The sequence below is a fragment of the Balaenoptera physalus genome (genome assembly GCF_965194825.1).
Source record: "Balaenoptera physalus genome assembly, chromosome: 18".
Classification (NCBI taxonomy): Eukaryota; Metazoa; Chordata; class Mammalia; order Artiodactyla; family Balaenopteridae; genus Balaenoptera; species Balaenoptera physalus.
Genome location: NC_138899.1, coordinates 63414890 through 63439973, shown reverse-complemented (window position 1 = coordinate 63439973; position 25084 = coordinate 63414890). Strand labels below are relative to the sequence as shown.

The 25084-nt window shown below is 36.8% G+C and overlaps 1 protein-coding gene and 1 pseudogene across 7 annotated transcripts in view; one reads left to right on the top strand and one right to left on the bottom strand.

Moving 5' to 3' along the window:
* CAB39L (calcium binding protein 39 like) overlaps positions 1–25084 on the top strand; it is a 94499-nt gene that overhangs the window by 17602 nt on the left and 51813 nt on the right. The window contains exon 1 of one of the 6 annotated variants that reach the window (XM_082434507.1): positions 16390–17110. The exons of the other annotated variants lie outside the window; for them this stretch is intronic. The gene's annotated coding sequence lies outside the window, so the exon portion shown is untranslated. Of the gene's footprint in view, positions 1–16389; positions 17111–25084 lie in introns of those variants that run through there. 6 annotated transcript variants of the gene reach the window in all.
* LOC309647287 (protein ILRUN pseudogene) lies at positions 1757–3214 on the bottom strand (annotated as a pseudogene). Its single transcript has one exon. The product of its transcript is annotated as a protein ILRUN pseudogene (transcript).

The following is a 25084-nucleotide window of genomic DNA, read 5'->3' as shown; positions in this document are numbered from 1 at the left end:
GGTTGATATGGGACTAAAGCATTTGGCCAAGTGTTTAGGGAGCAGCTACCCTTTGGGTTACTTCTTCCCTCTAGGGGATATCTCTGTGTCTCACTGTTCTCTTCACTCTTTCCTTTACCACTGACTTCTTTTCCCACTAGGATCTTTTAGTTTTACCTCTCCCCAGGCTTCTTCCTCTGACAGTAAATATATGTGCCTAAGCAACAAACAACCCTCCCTGCCCACCACTCCATCTCAGAAACTTTTTCCTGTATGCTTCTGTCTTAACCATGATTTTCTTTTCTCCCTTTTTCCTAGTTCTCTTTCTTTCCCCTCTCCTACTGTCTCCCCTTTCTTTTTTCATGCCAGTCTTCAAGATTTTCCTAAAACATTTTCCCTTGCCGGGAGTATCTTCCCCCCTTTTCTTTCTCACTATCCAGATCCTAGTACTTTTCCAAAGTGCATCTAAATTCCCATTTCTTCCATTAGTTCTTTACCTTTTCTCTCCTCACTAGGTAATCTCTATATTGTACCTTATAATACTTGGTCCCTTGATTATTTTTTCTTCCCTTTACATTTTCTCCAGTCTTTATATTCTGCTGTAATTGTTTCATATATGTAACTAAGTTTTTTTCCCCAAAAGTTGTAAGCTCCCTGAAGGCAAGTCCTTTGTGAAAGACTTATTTTTAATTCCTTAGACAACGCCGTACTACAGTAGGCTTGTAGAAACACCAATAAAGAGTTGTTACATGTAATTGAGTGATAGTGGAGAATTAGGCTATAATGTGTAGTTAATTTGAAAATCAGTTATATGTGAAAATCTTCAGAATTATTGATAACACTGCATGGAAAACAATGACAACTTTTGCATATGATTACCAGTGATGAAAGGCCAAAATCTTTATTTAAAGTAAAAAAAAGTTTAGATGACCACATTACAGCTTCTTTCAAAGGGGAACTGGCATCATAATTTTTAATCCTAATTTATACTTGTATTATCAGTGAATAAGTTAAAAATAGATTATAAGATAGAAGGGGCAGGGGAGCAGCAGCTACTGTAATATCTACATGTAGAGAAGTGGTTAACAAAATTGGTACATCAATATTAAGGAACACTGTGCAGCTCTTTAAAAAGAATGAAGTTGATCTATCAAATCTGGCATGTAAAGAAATCCAGGATCTACTATTAAGAAACACAAATAACTTACAAAACAGTATGTGTGGTATGATCCCATGTTTTAAAAGTTGTGTGTGTACTCGAACAACACGTATGTCTGTCTGTGTTTGCCTGGAAACAAATGTCAGGAAGAATAAAACTAAACTATTATTAGTAGTTAACCTTGGGGAGTGTAATTAGAGAAGAGGAAGGGAGGGGTTTTTCAAACAATAGAGAAGCATATAAAATAAAAAGTTAGTTTGTTTTTTTTTTACAGTGAGCATTTATTTTGAAATCAAAGGCTAGAAGATATATTTTTAAAGAATTAATATAGCAAGAAAAGTACACTAGTTCGTATTTTATTTGTAAAACGAGATACCATTCTGTGTTTGCATTTATTAAAGGTATTTTTCTGTGGTCAGTAGTTATTAATAGATTATAATCATTTCTCCTATTCTAGATCATGTTTTATAAGTCTTCAGAGTTATGGTAAAATGTGTTTTATAAAGATAATGAAATCCAACTATAGTTACTGAACTAATTCCATAAAGATTTTTCCATTCAGTGAATATGTTTTATTATAATTCTATGTGTTGTTTGCTATCAATGTCTTTGTTTGAATCTGAAAATTAAATATCTTGTCAAAAAGTACTTTCCATTATCAACAATCTTCAAAATGTAGAAAGAGATACTTTGAGACTAGTTTCCCATGACATTTTATTTTATTATTATTTTTTTGTGAATGAAAACATATTATTTAAAGTCCTACAAGGAGATGAAGGATGTTGGTTGAGTTTGACTTCCCTTTCATTAAAGACTTCAGAAAAGGCTATTCGCTATTTGAAATTCTAGCCCCCAAGATCTCATGTAATAGCAAGTGTGCTAGAATCCAGGTGAGATGCTGGCAGACAGAGCTCTCTCATGGCCATCTCCTAGGATAGAGGAGATTCCTTACTGTAAGTCACTACTGATAAGTTGTTTGAGTGACTGCTGGGGGACAGATTTACAGAGTTCTGTGAGAGTCTATTCTCATCTTGCTCGGTTTGGTTAGGAGCGGAAGACCATGTGTTTTTGCTGATCAGGTCGAACCTGGAACCCCCAGGGTCTTTTAAGTTGTTTTCATCTGATTGTTGGTTCTTTTGGGGAGAGGCAAACGGGTTGAAGTTTCCTTCTACCTTGCGATGTGGCTGTGTGTTGAACTCCGTTTCGAAAGATGACAGCTGCTGCGTTACTCCTAAAAGTCCACCCACCTCCACACTGAGAATGACCCAGATGACATCTCCATAGTAGAGTCCTGTAGCAGTGCACATCTGCCACTGTACCTGATACATTCCGGCTCTGCTGGGGCTGCACATCTGGACGCTGACATCTGCAATCTCTTGGGGCTCTAGCGATCTCACCATTACCATGTTCACATGTCCAAATTGGTCTCCCGTGACATATTTAAGACAAACCCCCGGAGGCCAGGCGTCTGCCCCAGAATTTTGGATCCGCCATGTTTTTATAAATTGAGTATCAGGAGGTATCGACTCCCCTTCTCCTATAGTGACATCTTCAACAAAGGACATAGAGGGCACACTGATGTTTGGGCTCTCAAAGTCATAATAGGCGCCAATTGCTGCTTGTAGGTTCCAGTTGGTCATGTCCAGGAAGAGGGCGCAGACGGCCGGGTTGAGCTGGAAGCCGAGCAACCGCTGGAACTCGGAGATGAGCACGTCCTTGTCGGTGGTGCCCAGGCAGCTGAACTTCTGCATCAGCTCGGGGTCCAGGTTCACGTCCATGCCTTCCATGGCTGGGGCCGGACACTCGCTTCCCTGCCTCCTCGCAACTGAGCCGCCGCCGGGCCCAGGGACCGGGAGGGGGCCCGCTGCTAGCTGGCGCCGCGACCCCGCTCCTCGGAGGTAGGCCCCGGGCCTCTCACCGCCTCATAGGGGTACTCACTCAGCCGCTCACTCACTCTCGCGCCCCCCCCGCGCCCCCCCAGTGCCGCCGCCAACGCCTCCTCTCGCTTCTCCCTCCCAGAACATTTTAAACTGAATAATTTGTAACTCAAGGTCTTCTGTCCCTTTATTCAGCCTAATTCTCTCTTTGTCCTTTCTGTGTTCTTTTTAGATCCTGTTTTCCGTCTTGGTTCTAGAGCACCAGCTTACAAATTGTACTTTTAAAGAGTTATAACAGAAGTAATATGATTTTCCAACATAAAATTTTTTGTATAGCTCTGATTTCAGTAATTTGTAGCAAAGTGAAAGTTTGTAAAAACTCAGAAAATTGGAAGATGACGTACTTTATAAAAAGAGAGCGAACATGTGTCAGTTCTTGATAGGATGAGAGTTGTTCTTTCATTAAAAGCTATGTTGTGTTCTTAACTGGTTCAAGGAAGAACTTTTCATGCAAGTATCAACTGTGGGAAAAAACGGAAAATAGATCCAGCAAAGAAGGGCAGGGAAATAAGAGAGTCATTACCATCTGACTATGGTTATAGCACTAAGCCCATTTTTGTTGGTTATAATGCTATTGTATTGATATATTGTATCTGAGGATTCCATGACTTCTTTCTTACCTCATTGTTTGTTATTCCTTGAATTGGGAAGCTGGAGGAATACCATAGCATGTATTTCACCTGGTTATTTATTTATTTATTTTTCACCTGGTTATTTTTTGTGGTGCAATTGTAAGTGGAATTGTAACTGTCGAGCTTAGAATTTGATGTATGCAAGTTATAGCCTTTAGCTTTTCTTCTTACTACATTTATATGATATTTTAAAATTATTATTTATTTATTTATTTTGGCACCCCTTCATTTCTTTCTTTTTGAATTAACTTATTATTTATTTATTTATTATTGTCTGCGTTGGGTCTTCATTGCTGTGCGGGCTTTCTCTAGTTGCAGCAAGCGGGGGCTACTCTTCGTTGTGGTGCCCGGGCTTCTCATTGTGGCGGCTTCTCTTGTTGGGCTCTAGGTGCTCGGGCTTCAGTAATTGTGGCTTACAGGCTCTAGAGCGCAGGCTCAGTAGTTGTGGTGCACGGGCTTAGTTGCTCAGCAGCATGTGGGATCTTCCCGACCAGGGATTGAACCCATGTCCCCTGCATTGGCAGGCGGATTCTTTTTTTTTCCTTTTTATTTATTTTGTTTTTGGCTGTGTTGAGTCTTCGTTGCTGCGCTCAGGCTTTCTCTAGTTGTGGCGAGTAGGGGCTACTCTTCGTTGTGGTGTGCAGGCTTCTCACTGCAGTGGCTTCTCTTGTTGCAGAACACGGGCTCTAGGTGCGCGGGCTTCAGTAGTTGTGGCTCTTGGGCTCTAGAGCGCAGGCTCAGTAGCTGCGGCACACGGGCTTAGTTGTTCCGCGACATGTGGGATCTTCCCAACCAGGGATTGAACCTGTGTCCCCTGCATTGGCAGGCGGATTCTTAACCACTGCGCCACTAGGGAAGTCCCGACAGGCAGATTCTTAACTGCTGTGCCACCAGGGAAGTCCCTATATGATTTTTGATAACATCAATTTTCACTCTGCTCAAATGCACATTCTATTACTCCACTCTCATTCTCTTCAGATGATCTTGAGTCCTTCTTTTCTGAGAAAATGGAAGCAATCATGTGCTTTCTAACTTCATTTCTCTTTACCTGGACAGTTTTTTTTACTCACACTTTCTCTTCCTTTTTCATTTTAGAAAGATATCTGTCATTCTTCTTGGGGGTTAAACTTTCCACTTATGTTCTTGATCCCATCTTCCGTTGTGGGCTTAAGACTCTTGCCTCACTAATTATCCTCTTGCATCTTTCTGATATCTGTTCCACCCAATCTACTGAGAGTTCAAAGTTAAAAAAAAAAAAAGCAAGCAAGCAACAAAAATCCCTTTCATTAGTCCTTCAGGCTCTCCTTCTGTTCCTTATCAAACACTTGGAAACAGTAATATATGCTCATGCCTCCACTACCTCATCCCTAACCTCTTACAATCCTAATTTTGCCCCGGACTATTTGTTGTGTGTCAGGTACTACTAAGACTCCAACCTCTCATCCAGTGTTCAAGGCAAGTCAGTTGAGCCATGCTACCTGGATCAGAACGAATATTACCAATTTCCCAGAAGGACTGGCTTGGAGTCCTCTGCCTGCTTTATGCTTTGCTGTAGTACGGTATGCTCTGGTGATCCCAGCCTGGCTTTGGCCTCTCTATCAGCCTATGTCTTTAGGATTTTAGGGGAATATGAATTCTTAAAGGTCCCTTTCCTTGTCCTAAGTGGTTCTCTGAATATCCCTATTTCCCCTGATCCCTTTGGTTTGTAAGAATTGAAAGAGGGCCTTAGAAATTAGATTACAGGTTTAGGCAGGATGCTCATCACCGCTCTACAGTATTCCGTATTGTTGCACACTTCATATTCTTGATGCTCTCTCTTTTGTTCATAGTGATAGTATACTTTTCTGGTTCTCCTGTCCTTCTCTAACTACTGTTTCTTTAGTCAGTTTTTTCTATCACAACTTATAGACGTTCGTTAAAGGTTTGTCCTTGGCTTTCTTTTTGGTCTCTCATATTGCACTGGCAGAATGAGTGACCCCCAATATATCTCTGGCTCTGTTTTCTCTCCAAGTTCTATTCCGTGTGTTCAGCTGCCTTTGTAGGCATCTATATCCAGAAGTCTTGCTGGCACCTCAAACTTGTTACATATCAAGCAACTGGTTATTTTGCAAAAATTTGTTTTTCCTTCGTTGGTCCTTATTTATTTTGAAGATATTACCCATCTACTCTTTCACACAGGCATGGAAACTCATCATATTGTCTCTTCTCTCAATTACCATCTACATTTATTCAGTTGCCAAACCTATTGTCTCTGATACTCATGTAGTCCTTTCATTCCCACTGCCTAGTTGCTTTCATTGCCATCCTAGACTAGTGCAATTGCCTTTAATTTCATCTCCTCCTGTTTCTCTGCCTTCTTGATTCTTCTTATACACTGCCACATTCATATCCATGAAAAAGAATTTGATTACATCATGGCTCCCTTTTGCCCACAAATTAACAGTTAAACTCATTAACCTAGTATTAAAGCTCTTCACAATCTGATCCCAACCTGTTTTTTTCAATTTTTTTAGTGTCATTCACATAGCATTTGCTTCTGATAAGCTAAATTATTGTTTGTTATTTATATCTTATACTTCCTAATGCTCTGTTCCTATCTCCATGTAACCAAATCATACCCATCATTCAAAACTGAGTTCAGTGTGCCTTTTCTATGAAACCTTCTGTGATTCCTCAAGGTATGTTTTTTTTGGCTCTTCTGAATTTTTTGGTATTTCATTAGTCTTTTCATTTGTAATTCATAACTTTTTGCCTTACACTATAGTTATTTTTGGTACATGTCTTATATCCCCTAATAAAATATGAATTTCTTATTTTACTCTGTACCCCCAAAGAGCAGATTTCCCTCAGATGGTTGGATGAATGAATCCTATACATTGAAGTGATAAGAAAGTTGTAACAGAGTCTTGCCATTGTCAAATGTTCAGGGCCATTGCATTTAGTTATATGGCTTGTCCACTGCCCAAAGGCTTCTGGCCAGGGAAGTGAGTGGGGCCTGAAATCCATCTCACATCCCCACTTCTGTCACATCCAACTATGTACCAGGCTGGTGCAGGGCTGCATCTGCCCGTGAAAAGGGTACTTGTTCTTTGTATGAAGGTGCTATCTGCTGGTTAATCGATGCGTCTGCTTGACTGCACCTGTCCCTTTTTCTGACTTTTACCAAAGTACCATATAAGCTAGTAGCAACCCTGAAAGTATGGATGGTATTAATTGAAGTTCATTATGAAAACTACTTTGTGTCATATAGAAAATACCCCCAAATTGTTTGTTAGAATGAAAGATGTGGATTAATCGAGTATAAAATAAAGCATTGTTATAGAGCATCTCCTTGATAGTTTGCTATTAATCTCAAATTCACAAATATTCTGGAATCCCTGCACTGCTATGGAACCTTTGAGACTTCTTGTAATTTTCTTACTTAGATCAAATGGTTAAGGGTCCTGTTTCCCTTGCCCCCACCCCAACTCTGTCTTTTGCTTAGAGTAAATTAGACTAAACTCCAGGGTTTCTGTACTCCTATCCTATGCTTTTTAAAAATGCTGCATTCAGGGAATTCCCTGGTGGTCCAGTGGTCAGGACTCTGTGATTTCACTGCCGAGCGCCCGGGTTCAGTCCCAGCTTGGGGAACTAAGATCCCGCAGGCCTCGTGGTGTGGCCAAAAAAAAAAAAAAGCTGCACCCAAAATTCTTTTAACAGAATTCTTTTGGTCTAGCTGGTATATAAGACAAATTTAAAAGTCCTTAAATACATAGTTAATGACTTGTTGGTGTGTGGGTTATGAGTATCTCTGGAGCACCTACTATAGCACTTTGCATCTACTAAGTGTTTCGTAAATGAGGTTGACTACAAACTGCTTGTGACTCCTCCAGTGGATCTGCCCCATTCAGGAGTAGTGACAGAGCAACTGCAAGTTGGATGATGTACTTTTAATATATGCTAGAGTTTTTTTTGTTTGTTTGTTTGTTTTTTATGAGTGGAGCAGTGTCTAACATTTAACAGTTAACTAAGTCAGGCATGTATGTATATTATTTCACTTGATGCTCACAACTAGTCCTGGAGTGTATACTGTTATCTCCAATTTAAAGATATGTTACTTACGTACAATCTGTTTTCATTCAAATCTGGGTCTGCCTAATTTCAAAGATGCTATGGACTGTGAAACTAGGCACTTGATATGAGAAGAGTGTTCAGAATAGTTTATCACATAAAGGCCTTCAGAGACTATATATATATATTTATTTATTACTAAATAGTTATACGTAGAGATATATTTTATCTTGGCATTAGGGAAACAAGACAGTCATTCCTTGGACTGGCATACTAGATGTTACTGCTGAGGGCCAAATATTGCAGCTGCCATTGCAGTGCAGTACCAGTAGGGGGCCACAGTAGTGCTAGAAAGTGAAAAAAAGATTGATGGTCTCAGCTTTGAGAGATTGCGCTGACATTTTGGAAATACAGCCATTGGGCAGAGATGTCACCTAAATTTTGTAATTCAAGCTTCCTCCTTCCTAAAAAAAGAAGAAGGAGGAGATGGAAGCAGAGTTAGTATAAGAGAGAAAACAGACTAATGAAGAAGCTTTGTTATCTTGCTGAAGTTAAGAACTTTTAAAGATTTCCAAATTTGGCCAAGGATTAGCAATTAATGGACAATTGGAAATGTGTTTTCATTCTATCAATTAACCCCTATTTCAGTGCAACTTGGACACCTCTAAAACATTTGTCCTCTGGCATTTCTTCTATATTCTGCTTTTATGAAAGCAATTTGAATATCTTTAAGCAAGTTCCAGGGCCATGATGTTAATTCTGTCTGAAATGGGTGTTATGAGAAGAACTAGAGATATCTATGGTACATGGATAGCATGACAAACTCTTAAGATAATAAATAGATTCTTTCCTTTGGGGCTCCCTTTTTGGCATAAGACTATTGAAGAAAAGTCAAATGTTATTCCTGGGCTACCTGAAGTTGTAGCTGTGGTATTTTGTACCTATACTGTAATCTTTAGGAAAAGAGAAAAATAGAGAAACAAAAGCATAGATGAGAAGTGAGGAGAAAAAAAACAGTGAATGGAAGCAACCTAAGTGTCCATCGACAGATGAATGGCTAAAGAAGATGTGGCACATATATACAATGGAATATTACTCAGCCATAAAAAGAAACAAAATTGAGTTATTTGTAGTGAGGTGGATAGACCTAGAGTCTGTCATACAGAGTGAAGTAAGTCAGAAAGAGAAAAACAAATACAGTATGCTAACACATATATATGGAATCTAAAAAAAAAAAAGGTTCTCATGAACCTAGGTGCAGGACAGGAATAAAAGACCAGACAGAGAATAGACTTGAGGACATGGGGAGGGGAAGGGTAAGCTGGGATGAAGTAAGAGTGTAACATTGACATATATACACTACCAGATGTAAAATAGCTAGCTAGTGGAAAGCAGCTGCATGGCACAGGGAGATCAGCTTGGTGCTTTGCGACTACCTAGAGGGGTGGGATAGGGAGGGTGGGAGGGAGACACAAGAGGGAGAGGATATGGGGATATACGTATGCATATAGCTGATTCACTTTGTTATACAGCAGAAACTAACACAACACTGTAAAGCAATTATACTCCAATACAGATGTTTAAAAAAAAAACAAAACAGCGAGAGTAAGAGGTGAATACCACTTAAAAAAAAAAATCTGTAGTTACCCAAATTAGCAAAATTATAACAATAGGTTCACAGTACTTGTTAGCAAATTCAACATATACATATACATATATTTTACAGTGGTGAAAGTCATAGTCATTTCTGCTTTAACACTTGTTTTGAAAACACAAATTTGTTCCAATATGATTGATATATTAGGAAACATTTGAGCGTAATGCAAATTTCTCATTTGCTTTTGTACAGTTTTACGAATGCAGAAAAACACCCAGCTGAACCAAGCCATGGAGAAGTGCACAAAACATAAGCCATGGAGAAATGCACAAAACATAGACATGCACACACCTCAAGCATGTACCAGCTATCTCTGTGTACCACATGTTATGAGTCACATTCATCCACGTTTGGTGTTACAACTCTCCAGCTGATTTCAGATAATCCTATTTCCACTATTTTGAAATAATTCACAAGCTATAAGTCTCCTAACATCCACCGCCACAAGCAAAATGTCAGGTCTTTTTCAAGGAAAAGTACCATATTTATTGTGGTATTTATGCATTTTTTTAAACCACTTAACATGTGTAAAAGTGTGCTACTATTTTTATTAGGTTCCTACTTTAAGAGAAAAAATATGTCTCTGATGAAATTTTTGAGTATTGAGCTCCAACCCTGTTTTCCCCACAATTCCTGTGGTTCTTATTGCATTATATTGCATAGCATGGAGATTTTTAGGAACACTTACCTCATTTTGTAGCAAAACTGACTGTATATGTTCATTTTAGAACATTTGGAAAACAAGAATATATGAATGTAATCACTGGTGTTCCAACTAATGTTAACATTTGGTATTGTTTCCATGTCCAAATAGAAGGAAATATTTATGTAAAAAATAGAACAAAAATTGGGGGCTCGTATTCTTTACTAAGTTTAGCATCTTGGATTTTTAAAACTTGATATTATGCAATAAATATATCCCCATTTCTTTAAATGTTCTTAAACAACTTGACCATGATATTCTGTATTAATGAATGAACCCTGCTCAATATTCAGTAGGCATGCTGAATGGCCTGCAACTATGCTGGTTGTTTGGACATCTGCTTTGGTTGGCCAATACCCATGCCACATGGAACCCAATGATTATAATCAATCACATACTTTGGACTTTAGTTTTGGGGTTTTTTGCTATAAGTAGTGTAATAAATATCCCTATATATTCTTCCTTGCATACTTATTATTCTTAGAATAAATTTGTAGACATTGAATTACTAAATAAAAAGGAATATGAATATTTTAAGCCTTTTGCAACTTATTGTTAATATCCCTACAGGAAAAAGTTATGTTAATTTACACTCTGTGTTAAAGTACTAGCGTTCTTGTTTTATTTTACCCTCACCAACCTTAGAAGTATAATTAAAGCAAACACAAAAACAAACTTTATTATCTATGTAGGTAACTACAGTGTTATTGATCAGGAGAGAAGAATGTGGGGGAAATAGAGGCTTACCCCTTTCTATAGGGAGTTAAATATCGAAGTGGACCATGGGAAGTGGAGTGATGGATAGAACTGATAAATAGGAATTTATTTAAGTAATAAATGAGTGTACTAGGCTAAGAGGTCTTTAAGAAAATGCACGCAAGGTAAGGGTGAAAGGAGGCTATAAAATTTCTGCCTTCTTGCAATAAAAAATGCTGAATGACCCAATGATATGAGTAAAGTAGAAAAAAAAGGCGGAGGGCAGGGGGAGAATGTCTTATTTAAGACGTTCCAGACATCACTTCCAATTGCCAGATTTTAAGCCACCCTCCTCATGATAATGGTATTGTAAATAAGCAAAGTCACAGGTTAATGTAATGAATCATAATCATTCAAGTGGAGCAATATGTGATTTTGCAGAGCTCCACCTGGGTAGAATTTGAGTCAAAGGAATTTGAGTAAGAGATAATGAGCTCATATGGAAAAGGATAACTAAAAAGGCATATACAGGACCTGAGGGCTTAAGAACTTCCTAAACATTATGCCTGCGTATTTGTCTCTCCAGTGCGATCACAGCCATGAGCTAAATTAGTTTGAGCAAAAGTAGGGAGGCACAAAGTGTGAGAAAGATATGATTAGAATCTAGGAGAAGCCCGAAAACCCAAGCATCTTTTTCTACTTCTGCCTTGTGGGACAGTCAACCCCGGAATACAGAGCAATCTAATGGAATGCGGCCTGGGTGTAAGGGGAGGTTCCCCCATTTTTTTGGAAGAAGAGACCAAGAAGGAAGCATTTTAACCTGGGGACTTGAGTAATGGGCAGACCAAGGAAGCTGGTTAGAGACAAAAATCACAACAGATTCAACAGTTTCTGGCTTTGATGAGTAGAAGACAAAAGGCAAAGTGATTAAAAGCCAAATGATAATCCAAGACAGTTGTATTGTCAAAGAAATTCAAGCCTGAGAAATAAAGTTCTTTCATCCCTTGGCAACTCCCAGACCCCTAAATCTGGCCCCCAAACAGGTAGACTGGCTTCAGCAGGAGAGCTGTCAGTCATGAACCATCCACAATGACCCTCTCAAATGTGACGTTGGAGGACAATTGATAGGGAGGATTCTCCCAGGGGTTAGAGAGATTAGAACCAGGGGCAGCCAGTTTGGTAGCTAAGGAGCTCATTCCCAGGCAGGGAACCTTGCTCTTCCTGTCCAGCAAAGTATCATACATATTATAGATGAATGTTTCTTCACTTACCCTTTTTCATGTGGGAGTATTTATTCCTGGTACCCTGTGTTCCTTTTGCCTTGTTTATTAGATGTCCTGGGTGGGTGGGGAAGTAAATTTATAATTGAGCCATAGAATGCTAGACCATAGGAGCTACTTCAAATTTGATTAAAAAGCATAAAACCAACAGAGATCTTGGAGCTGGATGCAGTAAGTAAACACTTTTGAGCAAGGGTAAGTGCACTGTTCCTCACATTGGGAAAACTTCTCCCTGGAGAAATAGCCCAGATCTGGGAGAAAATAAATACAAGGTGAGCCTGCACCATTGTGTTGAATGAGAAAGCAATGAAAGTTCAAAGATTATTGAAATTGTATCAGAAGGATGTAGGAACTATCTTGAAAGGACTCCCACTGGCCTAATTTGTGGAAGTTTGAGCAATTGTTTTAGATACCTCTTATATACCATTGCAGATCCTCTAGGACTCAGTTGTCTCATTTCACCTCTATGCAAACCCTCATGCAGGCATAACCTAATAGCTTCATCTCCTGTCATTCTGCAAGCCCTTTGCTACCTGCCGCAGGGCTTCCATGTGGCCACTGCTCTGGGGTCCACTCAGTGCCCAGACCCACACATGTGCAACCGGGAAGAATAGAGTAGTTAAACTCAAGTGTAGGGGAGTTAGTGCCCTTTGGGGAAAGACTTTGATGAATCCAAGATGAGAACCAGTAGATAAATTCTTCCTCTTCCTTTCCCACCCTCCCACCCCTGAACCCTAGGGGTGATCCTGAAATGCAGTTCATATAGCTTCTAAGAGGTTCAGTCTGATAGATTTAACAGGTGGCCAGCTTGATGATGCATTGTCATATTGGCTGACATATTCCTTCTTTGCTTTATTCCCCTATTAATATTAATATTTTAATATTTAGAAATTTGATTTGGGTCTTTTTAATATATTCCAGGGCTCTCCTTAACATACTTATGCTTTTTTATACTTTCTTAAACGTATGGAGTATATTTGTAATAGCTGTTTTAATGTCTTTTTGTACTAATGCTGTTACTTGTGTCATTTCTGAGTTATTTTCTATTGATTAAGTTTTTCTCCTTATTATGCATGTGTTTTCCTGCTTTTTGCATACCTGGTCATTTTTGACTGGATGCTAAACGTGTGGATTCTATGTTGTTGTGTGCTGGATTTCTAAAAATGTTTAATTCTACTCTAGGATACACTTAAGTTATTTGGAAACAATTTGATCCTTTCAAGCTCACTTGTAAGCTCTGTTAGGGGGGGACCAGAACAACCTTTAAGACTAATTTGGTCCTGCTACTGAGGCAATATTTTTCTGAGTACTCAACCCAATCTCCCATTTATTATGAGATTTCTTTACTCTGACTGTTGGGAACATGACCTATTTATTCTCAGCCTGTGTGTGTAGTGGGAATTCTTCAGCCTGCTTCTTTCCAGTGGTTCTTTCCTTGGCCTTGGAGAGTTTTCTCATGGACGTGCACTGATCAGTTCTCAGTGAAGATTTGAGGGGAACTTTTTGCAGATCTCTGGGGCTCTCTTTGCAGCTCTCCCTCTCTGGTATTTTGCCCTGTGAATTTTAGCCACATTGGCCTTCTTGAATTATCAACTCTGTCTTTTGAACTCAGGGAGACTGCCATGCTCTGTTTGGGTTCCCCTTCCTGCTCTGCAGACTGGGGCAATTGTGAAGCTTACCTTTGTTTGTTTCCTTTCTCTTAGGGATTACTGGGCTGAGCTGCCTGGTGTCCAGTGTCTGAAAACCATTGTTTTATTAATTCTGTCCAGTTTTTTAATTATGTAAGATAGAAGAGTAAATCTAGTCCCTGTTACTCCATCATAGTCTGAAACAGAAGTCCCTATAGTTGTACTTTTAATTCTCTGTCCAAATAATTTTTGAAAGAATGTTCTTTTTAAATTTTCAGGTATTAATAGGGTATTTTTAAAGAACAGTTTATCTTCTGAAAAATTTAAAAATAACTTCTAGTTTTATTGTGTTGTATTCACAGAATGAAGTTTGTACTATTTCTCCTTTGAAAATTAACTGATGTCTTTGTGGCCTAATATAAGGTCACTTTTTGTGATTTCTTTGTATGCATCTTAAAAAAATGGTATTTAGTGGGAATCAAATATAAACATACATTCATATGCAGACAATCTGCTTAATTATGTATTAAATGCCTTGTCTTTATTTTGTGCCTTAGACTCCATCACAGATGGATATGAAGTCTAATTTTAAAGTGACTTTTTAAAAATCAGCCTTATAGTTATTCTAAGTGCTACCCTTACAAATTCTGAACTTCTTCAGTTATACCACAACTCTTTGAGTATAATCTTAAAAAGATAGTAGGCTCTTAATACCCTTTAGGGTTTGGGGATAATTTCCATTTATTGTTTCTTTAAAAATAGGAAATAAGATTCCAGATTTACAGAACTACTAATTTGAAGTAACAAACAGCAGACTAATCTCTAGTCTTCTTTTATTTATTTATTTATTTATTTATTTTTAGCTGCGTTGGGTCTTCGTTGCTGCACACGGGCTTTCTCTACTTGTGGTGAGCAGGGGCTGCTCTTCGTTGTGGTGCGCAGGCTTCTTACTGTGGTGGCTTCTCTTGTTGCGGAACATGGGCTCTCGGTGCATGGGCTTCAGTAGTTGCAGCACGCAGGCTCAGTAGTTGTGACTCACGGGCTCTAGAGCACAGGCTCAGTAGTTGTGGCGCACGGGCTTAGTTGCTCCGCGGCATGTGGGATCTTCCCGGACCAGGGCTCAAACCCATGTCCCCTGCATTGGCAAGCAGATTCTCAACCACTGCACCGCCAGGGAAGCCCTAGTCTTCTTGATGCCTAATTTTTAGGTGTTAAAATTTCCTTGTAACATATTTAAAGTTTTAAACTGTACTTTAAATGAGCCAGATAAAGAAATATATATTTTAAAATAAGTATATATAAGTTAAGAAATATATATTTAATATATATGATATATAGATTAAGAAATAAAGCCAAGATTTATTCTCTTATTTTTCGTAAGGATAAACAACTAAGTACAAATAATTACCTTTCAATTTATTTAAGCTCATATTCTTAGAGATATTTTAGTTCTGCAGAGAGTAAGATTAAAGTAATAATAGGTCTAACAACTATTTCTGTCAGCTCTGTAATTGGGAGATCTGTTAGAAGAGCACAAGACTTTTGATTGGAAACATAGTGGGAGACAGAGAACCTAAAAGTCTTTGGCGCTAAAGAACTAGAACAGAGGACTTCCCTGGTGGCTCAGTGGTTAAGAATCAACCTGCCGATGCAGGGGACACGGGTTCGATCTTTGGTCCGGGAAGATTCCCACGTGCCTCGGAGCAACTAAGCCCTTGCACCACAACTACTGAGCCTGCGCTGTAGAGCCCACTGAGCCATAACTACTGAGCCCGCGTGCCACAACTACTGAAGCTGCGCGCCTAGAGCTGGTGCTCCGCAGTAGGAGAAGCTACTGCAATGAGAAGCCCGTGCACCGCAGCGAAGAGTAGCCCCCGCTCACGGCAACTAGAGAAAGCCCGCGCACAGCAACAAAGACCCAACACCAAAAATAAGTTAATTAATTAATTAATTAATTAAAAAAAGAAAACCCCAAAGCAGGCTCTGACGAGCATCCTCACAGAGCTAGCATGTATTCCAAGCTTACCTTTTAACTCCAAAGAATCTAATAAAGGCCATCTAAGCCTGTCACTAGCCATCCCACTCAGCCTTCTACCTAATTCCTCATCCTCAAACCTTGCAGAAAGATCCATAATTTTAAGAAATTTTACTCTATAATTATACATGTATATTAATGAAAAAATGTTTTTTGAAGCATTCAGCTTTTAAAATTCTCATTGAAGAGGTATTATGTGTCCTGACAAATAGTGCTTGTGTGTGATGGGGTGGGGAGGGAGGGGAGGGAGGGGGAGACATTCTACACCAAATAGTTACATTTAGTTTGCACGTAAATGGTGTAAGCTGCTCCATTTAATAGTTTTGGTGTTAATATTTCTCTATGTTCTTTATAATTTCCTTTTTATAACTAAATTGATTCTAAGTTTCAAAATATACCGTATTTTTTTAAAAAATTAAGTTTTCACAAAATTACACTGAAATTAAATTATGAATACTCATTCTAACACCTCCCTGCTTTTTAGAATCTTCTGATCCATAGTCAGAGGCGTTATCCATTGTGCCAATGCGCACCCCCCCCCACCCCGGCCTCTCTTGCTTTTTAAAGTATCAAGATTAAATTAATAATACTTGTGTATTTACTTGCTACACTTTCTTATTATGATTAGGAATAGCATCTTCCCTGGGGAACTAACATATTAGCAAATGAATCTGTTATTATCACTATCAACATGCCTTTGTTATTTAAATTTTTATACAAGATGGTCAGGCCAATTTAATTTGTTGACAAAACCATGCATGAACAAGTTTAGGACTTAAAAGGAAAAAATGTGATGAGAAAAAAATTTTGTTTATCCCTAGACTCTTTTTTTTTTCCTTTGGCCAAGAATTAAATTTGCCTCAACTTAATTGCTTTACACACATTCTTGTGACATTGCATGATTGGGAAGGAGGAAGAAAAAGAGGGAGCTGTGACTGTGTGGTATGTATCTAAAAGAGTGCATTAGAGGAGGAGAGGAGAATGCATAAGCAAGCTGGTTTGACCAGAAACAGAACTGCCTGTGACAGATTAAGAGACAAGCAAGGCTTGGAATCTGAGAGCAAGCAAGGAGAGTGGAAATTTACAGCTGCCCTGTGTGAGTGTTCAGTGATCATTTTCTGCTAACTTTTTCCGGTGGTAACTTACTCTTCAAAGAGGCAGACAGAAAGTCAAGACAGGATTGTGGAAACTCTTCTCTGCCACGCTTTGGTAATAGAAGGCACCCTCTATTAAATGGAAGATAAAGGCTACTTCATCTAAAGTGCTTTGAGCCCCAGAGAGAGCTGTCTTCAGCACCTCACCACGTGTCTACTTTTCGTTGCTTAGGCGAGCCTGGGCTTTTCTGTAACATTTGGTGAGTATCAACCAGGTTACCTATAACGGTTCACAGAGATGGAGTTAATATGATAACCTTTAGTTTAGTTGAGGTTTTACAGTTATTGCTTATTTTTTCATTTTAAACTGTGCTGTTACCTTGTTTCTTTGTGCATGATAAACTGCTGTTACTAGGAGAGGTTTTAAAAAACAACTACAAAACAATACTTCTCTGTTGCCTAAGGCACTTGAATCGTTACCAACTATTCCGTGTCCATGGAATATCTTATTTTGGAAATGGGTTTTTATTTACAAAGAGTTTCCAAAAATAAAATAGTGGCAGGATACCATTTTTCATGTTTCTCTTTCAACTGAATAAAAATTCAAAAGTTACCTCGTTCCGTCTATTTTCAGTAAATTTAAAATAATTATTGTGATGTTTGATATTATCAATATTATAAATTACAGCATTCCCTCATAATTCAATTAGAAATGTTAATGATGCCATTAAATAAAGGGATATGTAATTTGAATGTTGAATGCTTCTGTTAGATCCAATAAGTGACACATGATTTTTTTCAAAGTTCTGGAGTGAAAATAAAAATTATACAATTTACATATCAAATTTACCATTTGATACAAAATGAATGCACATTTCAAATTAAGGAATAAGGCAGTTATTTTGTTCTTATAGCTGGCACCAAACTCTTATATAATATTGTTGTTCTGCTGAAGAACTATTTTAACCAGATACATATATGTATGTAAGCAATAGAGAAGAGAAAAAAGAAAAAACTCTTAAAATATATATTCACATTCCAATAAAAACTGCATTTGTACAATCTTAACATGGGAGATTGTATGCTAATTTTATATATGTTTTTTTAACGGCATCGATGGAAGGCATGTAATCATTCTTCTGTGTAAGAAGGAAGTAGATATTGTTAGCTGCAAAAGTGAGTCATTGCTTAAAGATGCATCATTCTAAGCAATGTTTCTAGTTTGCCAGCCTCAAAAAAGATGTCCTTAGTTATTGATTCAAGTGAGTCCTTTAAGGCAGAACAACTTAGCAGAAATGAAAACTTAAGCAGGGTGTCAATGAACCTATTAAAAGGGTTTGTACTCTAGATATAATGTAAAACGACTGTACTTTCTCTAATATTTCCTGTATGTGTGCAGACGCCTGTAGAACAGGTTTTGTTTTGTGGAGTTTTTTTAACTTATTGACCAGTGTATAAAAAGAAACTCAGCTTGTCTGTGAAAACCTTTTCAGGACTAGTATCTTATACTTGAAGTCAAAAGTAAATACAATGGAGATTATATCACAAACCAAATTTTACTTCTTTACAGAATTTCCCACACTCAGTCCTTAGACTGATGGAAGATTTGCACATAGCTTCACAATCTTCCGAATAATTTTTTATTTTAAACTAGTAATTCATTGATATTATCTTAGTAGTGGCATCATTTCTTAAGCCTATAGGATTGTAAATATAGAAATAAAAAATAAGCCATCCCCAATTTCCAAGTGTTTTGTACCTTAGAAGTTTATTTGTGAGTGGGTTGTTGGGAATTTGGGAACCATCTTCTCTGGGAAACAATTTAACAAATAATGATTGCTTGGTGCCTAAGTTTATATTTCACTTACACAATAGAAGAACCATCGCCACCCTGAAAAATATTAGAAAATCAATTACAGTGATGAAACTAAATATAAAAACAATTACAGGTTGAATAAGACATTATTTTTCCTAAATATTAATACTTGAAGAAAAGCAATATGTTTATAAACAGCATTTCTAGGTACTTTTATGAGCTTCCAAGATTAATTGCACTGTTTATGAGATCTAATCTTATATTAAAATCAGTGATTTTTCTTTTCCTTGCTACAGGAATATTTCTAGCCATTGCTTTTATGCTTATCAGCCATTTCTGAGATCTAGCCCAGTGTCTGGCATATAAGTAGGTACCTAATAAATAGTTACCAGATAGGGACAGAACTCTTTCTTTGGTTTACAAAAATGGAACTGAGTAGTTTTTCCTAGGTACCCCAAAAAGGAAAGGGGTTTAGGGGCACACAGTTTTCATTACGAGGAAGAGAGGGCCTGTCAAGAATTGAATTTTAAGAAGCAAACAAAGCAATAGTAGTACAGAATAGGCCTAACTGTTATGAGAAAAAGAGAAGACTGTGGTGTAACTTGGGGGTAATCCTGAATGAGTAGGGATGGTGATGAGGGGAGGCAATTTACAAGCTTGGTATCTTGAGTACATGGGACATTCTGAAGTAAGGTGTCAACTTTAACTCAGAAGAATTATGTATTTGCATATGTGTACTAGGACCCATATGAAGAAGTGTGGCCTATTCGGAAAACTCAAATTAGGTCTATCCAAATTAAGTTTAGTTACACTGGCCCTAAAAGTTTCTCTACAATAATGGATAATAATCTGGAAAAAATATATATATAGATATAACTGAATCACTTTGCTGTATACCTGAAACCAACACAATATTGTAAATCAGCTATAATTCAATTTTTTAAAAAAAGTCTCTCTAAAAGACCAAGATATAAAATGTTAAAGTTAGTACTGCAGTAAACATAATGTAATGAAATAAACAATACAATGAATGCAGATTATATTTAGATGATTTTTAGTGGCAGAAAAACCTTTCCATTTGATCAAAAAATACTTCCTATTTCAAATCATATTTTAAAAGTAATGATTTTGAGTAGTCCCAAGTGGCATATAATAGGTGCTTAATAAATATTTGTTGAATGACTGAATGAAATAATGTGGAATAGTTTGGACAGTTTTCCATTTCTGAGGTATGGATGTCTGTGTACATGCATGTATAGATTTATAATGCAGCTTAAAGGTAATATTTAGCTGAGATTCCCTTAACAAGGAAAAAATCTATATTAGCATGCTTTTTAATTATGGACATACTTAGTGTTCCACTGGTAATTAAAATAGTTGGTTTAAGATGAAATCTTTACTGCTTCTAAATGAAATAATAAATATTTTAATTTTATGACTTATATGTCTTAAATTTCCAGCAGAAACTCATCTAGTCTCTTCCAGCTGTGGAAGGATGAGAGATCTATTAACTTACCCATCCAGAAGAACTTTACAATCCTGGAAGTCTATAGGATGAGAGATAACTTCAGCTAAATCACATTCATCTTTACTATCCCATGTTAATGTTTTATAGATTGAGAGTTCATAGATAGGCACAGGGCTTACTGAAGCTATGAAATGGTTGTATTTCACACTGTAACTATAAACTTTGCCTTAATACCAGTAACAGTATCTAACCAAAATTTGATGATTATTTTGTATATGTATGTGCTTCCAAGAAAGACACCCCCCCCAAAAAAAGAATTACAAGTTTCCCTTGATAATTCTGTTGTGAAAAATAGCCATTTGTGAATTTCAGTGAGAACTGATGCTTTGATTACACTTCCTAGTCTTTGAGAATACTGACCTAGCTTCAGATCTCTGCTATAAATTGAGATTATGAAATTCAAATGTAAAATTATTATCCATTGACAATCTTTATTAGCAAATAGATGTAGAAAATTTTAACTCCAACAAATGACTGGAGCTGTCAACAGAAACATTACTGTGAATGAAGTTTCTGGTTGTTTTTCCTGGAACAGTAGTCTAGTAGGTTAATATTTATAATAATAAATTGGTAGTTGTATGTCTTCCTAATTTCATAAACTAGTTCTATTTTTAAATTGTTTCAGTGGTTACAATACATTAGAATTAAGGAGCAATTCCCAAGGACATGGGTTTTTTCTTGTAAAAGAGTTTTTATTCTGATGTAAGTCTGATCAAGGCTTCCAAATGAGTAAGGGTGCATAAAACATTTCTTACAAGTTTTTCATTTCTATGTAAATTGTTCATTTTTGAAAATGGTTAACAAAACTTATAAAAACAGGTTCATTCTTAGTCATTTTGAACTGAGAAAAAGGATGATCAGTGAAAGTTCTTATTTATATTTTGTCCAGTGATTTTCACTCGTTTCTATAGGTTTTCAAGTACAAAATGCAGTTGTGGTGTCTTCTAATTACATCTAGGAAGTATATTTTAAAATGGAATGGTTGAGGGATAGCGGGCATTGATTGGAAGGTACTTTGACATATGTAATATGTTTTATAATGGATTTGATATCATAACATATATAACAATAATGATATGCTTTGTAATTTATTATATCTGTGAAAGTAATCAGTGATTTTGTGGTGGGAAGAGGCCTATTTGGGATGCAACAAATACAGTAGAACTTTTAGGTGTACTTTTTTTTATTTTAAAATTTACATTCAATGAAATGTACCCATTTTAAGAGAACAGTTCACTGAATATTGACAAATACATATGCTCATATAATCTCCATCCCATTGATTTTTTTGTTTGTTTGTTTGTTTGTTTATTTATGGCCGTGTTGGGTCTTCGTTTCTGTGCAAGGGCTTTCTCTAGTTGCGGCAAGTAGGGACCACTCTTCATCGTGGTGCGTGGGCCTTTCACTATGGCGGCCTCTTTTGTTGCGGAGCACAGGCTCCAGACGTGGAGGCTCAGTAATTGTGGCTCACGGGCCTAGTTGCTCCGCAGCATGTGGGATCTTCCCAGACCAGGGCTCGAACCCGTGTCCCCTGAATTGGCAGGCAGATTCTCAACCACTGCGCCACCAGGGAAGCCCCCATTCCATTGATTTTTAAAAATGAATCTTATTGGCCCAGTTATTTGCCACAGGTGTACTTTTTGATTGCATTATTTCTATCTGTGAGTCCTATTTGGAATAAAAGATAAAGGAATGGTAATTTCTGAACTTTCCTGAAATTTATTTTAATGTGATGGTTTAATTTTTTTAGTTTGAGCGAAGGTACCTGTGACTAAGTTTAAATTAGCAAGCTCTATGAAAGACTTTTGGAAATGTTCCTTTCTTAATTATTCTTCATTGTAAAATAACCTATATGAAGGAAAACAAGGCTCATTTTTGAGTTGACTTTCTTACAATGAGTTAGCAGTTTGGTTATGTTTTTTATGGTTTTACCTATGGAAATCTTGAGACTTCTCTTGTCTTCAATGATAAATTTCCCACTCCCTTAAGCTTTCGTGGAAAATCTTTGAAATGAAAACTATTATTGAACAGCACATTTGGAGGTTAGACATAAAGGCCTAGAGATACTCATTAGCCACCTACAGATAGACATTTATTCCCCTTTAAAATACTTTAAGGGATAACAGTGAGGGTATTTAATGCCCCAAATGACCTCTTCTCCTAGCTTCCCTTTCCCCGTCCCCCTTCAAACACACTCCTCTCCACTTACGTCACTGAACATGTTCAGATGAGGCATTTGAGTGATTGACTTTGGGTCATCTTTAGAGGCGCTCACACATAAGTTAGGAATATGAAATATTCTACTGTGTCTTAGGAAAGGGAATGCTGCCAAGCTGCCAAAATCTACTAAAAATCTACAGGGCCTGAGTTCCCTGGGAGCAGAGCTGAAGAATTTTTTTTGGCTTTCTCTCCAGAATCTGAGCCAAGTGCTACTCTTAATGAAATTTCATAGCCAAAGTAACAGAAATCATATTTGTTTGACTAGTGCTTTGAAAAGACATGATGATCAGATATTCCACAGTTTGAACTTTAAAAAATGGTTATTTAGTCATTAAAAGTATTATTTATGAGAAGGTGTTTCCATTGTAAAAACATTTGCATGATCTATTGAACAAAGTTTGGGGACAAAAGAGAAAATTTGAAGGAAGAAGAAAACTAAGTATTTATAAGCCAACTACCCAGAGGCAATCACTGTTAACTTTTTTAAATTATTTTTTCTATGCATAGGTTCTGTGTATTTGTGGTTTTGTTTGCTTTTACATAGTTGTAGTTATGCTCTATATTATGGGATGGTGTTTTTTTAACATGTACGTTTTATTTCACATTCTTTGTAAACATTTTCATAGCCATATACTATATTTCATCAAATCTAAGAAGCCATTGGTTGTAAGGCATATACTCTTGTACCACTAAGAAAGAAAAAAAACAAAAACAAAAAAAACCCCTGCCAGTTAGTGTAAGGTCCCATCAATTGTAAGACACATGCACATTTTAGAGATGTTAAAATGTGGAAAAAAAAGTTATAAAGGTAACCTTTATTAGTTTATTTTCTTAGGACAGATTGATAGAAGCAGAATTACTAAAGTCAGAGGTTGTGAATAGTTAAAGGCTCTAGATCCATATTGCCAAATTATTGTCCAATTTATACTCCCACCAGTAAGAAAAGAGAGGGCCTGTTGCATCTCACCATAAATAGGATTGAATTTTCTCAAAACAACAACAAAAAACTTTGTTATATGATGGGCAAAATAGTCCTTCACTTTAAGTTTGCATTTTTCCATTATAGAGAATAAACATTTACTATGTGTTTAACTGTATTTCCTCCTTTGCAGTTTTCTAATATCTATGCATTATTTCTTAATGATTTTCTTATTTGTCTTAGATCTCCTTTTATAATGATATTAGCCCTCTGTCTTTCATATTCATGTCACAGAATTCTCTTATTTGTTGTTTGCCTACAATGTTTTTATTATTTTATCCATAAAAATTGAAAACAATTTATTAGATTTGTAACATATTTATATTAACTGATTTGTCAGTCTTTTTTTTTTTTTTTAGATTTATTTCATCACTTCTAAAATTGGAGACATTATTTTACATCCAGAAGTTTGAAAGTCACTTATAGTAACATCTGTATCTGGCCTCTTTTGTTCCATTGGTCTGTTTTTCTTGTGTCACTGTTTCACTTATAGCACTTGATAACACTTTTAATTTCATTCCCTCGTAAGAAATCTTCCTTTTTAAAACTCGTTATCCTTGTGAGTTTTTTTTTGGTATTCTTGGCTTAATTTAGTTACTAAAAACTTTTTTGGACTTGTGACTGGACTTGTATCAAATTATGGACTTTAGGATTATTGACATTTTAATAATATTCAGTTTTTGTATTCAAAACCAAAATAGGTTTTTCTATTCAGTTCTTTTCTTAGTTACATGGGTTTATTCCCCACTATTCTATTTATATTTCAGGAAAGAAGAAATGTGCGCATTATAGATAATACAGAAAAACATCAAGATGAAAAAATTTTAGATGTATCACAAATCTCATTCAGATAATACCGTTAACATTAGCTGAGCCACATTCCAGAAGTAGTTCTGTGGCTGTATACAATTAAAAGAGTGGCTTGCTAAAGGACTGAGTAGACAAATAGACACATCTTGTACATCTTTAAGTACATCTTTCATTTGTTCATTCTCTACTTCAGGAACAGTAATTATCCTTACGTTGGATTATCACTGTCGATTTTCCATAGCGATGGATTCTTTATTTTTAACTTTTTATTTTGAGATAACTAAAGATTCACATGCAGTTATAAGAAACAATACAGAGAGATCCTGTATACCCTTCATCTAGTTTCCCCCTGTAATGACATCTTGCATACTAATTAGCAGGTAGTGAATTAATGGATAATGATCAGCACTTTTTAAAAAATTAATGTAGGATAGAACAGATAGAACAGAATGGAATCTATCCAGAGGTCAAGTATTGTTTCATGAAACAATTATACAATCATTTATACATTCCTTTGCTCTGGATCACAATATAAAATGCATTTCTTACTACAAGTCACTATTTAAAAAGTTGAAACCACTGCCCTAGAGAAATTCTCATACAAATGTATAAGTAGACCGGCAAAAGAATCTGTGTTATGATTATGCATGTAATAATAAACAATCGAAAACAATTAGAACTCGGAGAACTGATAAATAAATTGTGGTAGAGTCATACAGTGGGCTGCTATACAGCATGTAAGATAAACATGAGATTTGTATATTAACACAAATAAATCTCATAAACACAGTGTTGAGGGAGAAAAAAAGAAACTGGCCATATAATACCATTTCTATAACGCTTTAAAGCATACACAACAATATCACATATTGTCTGTAATA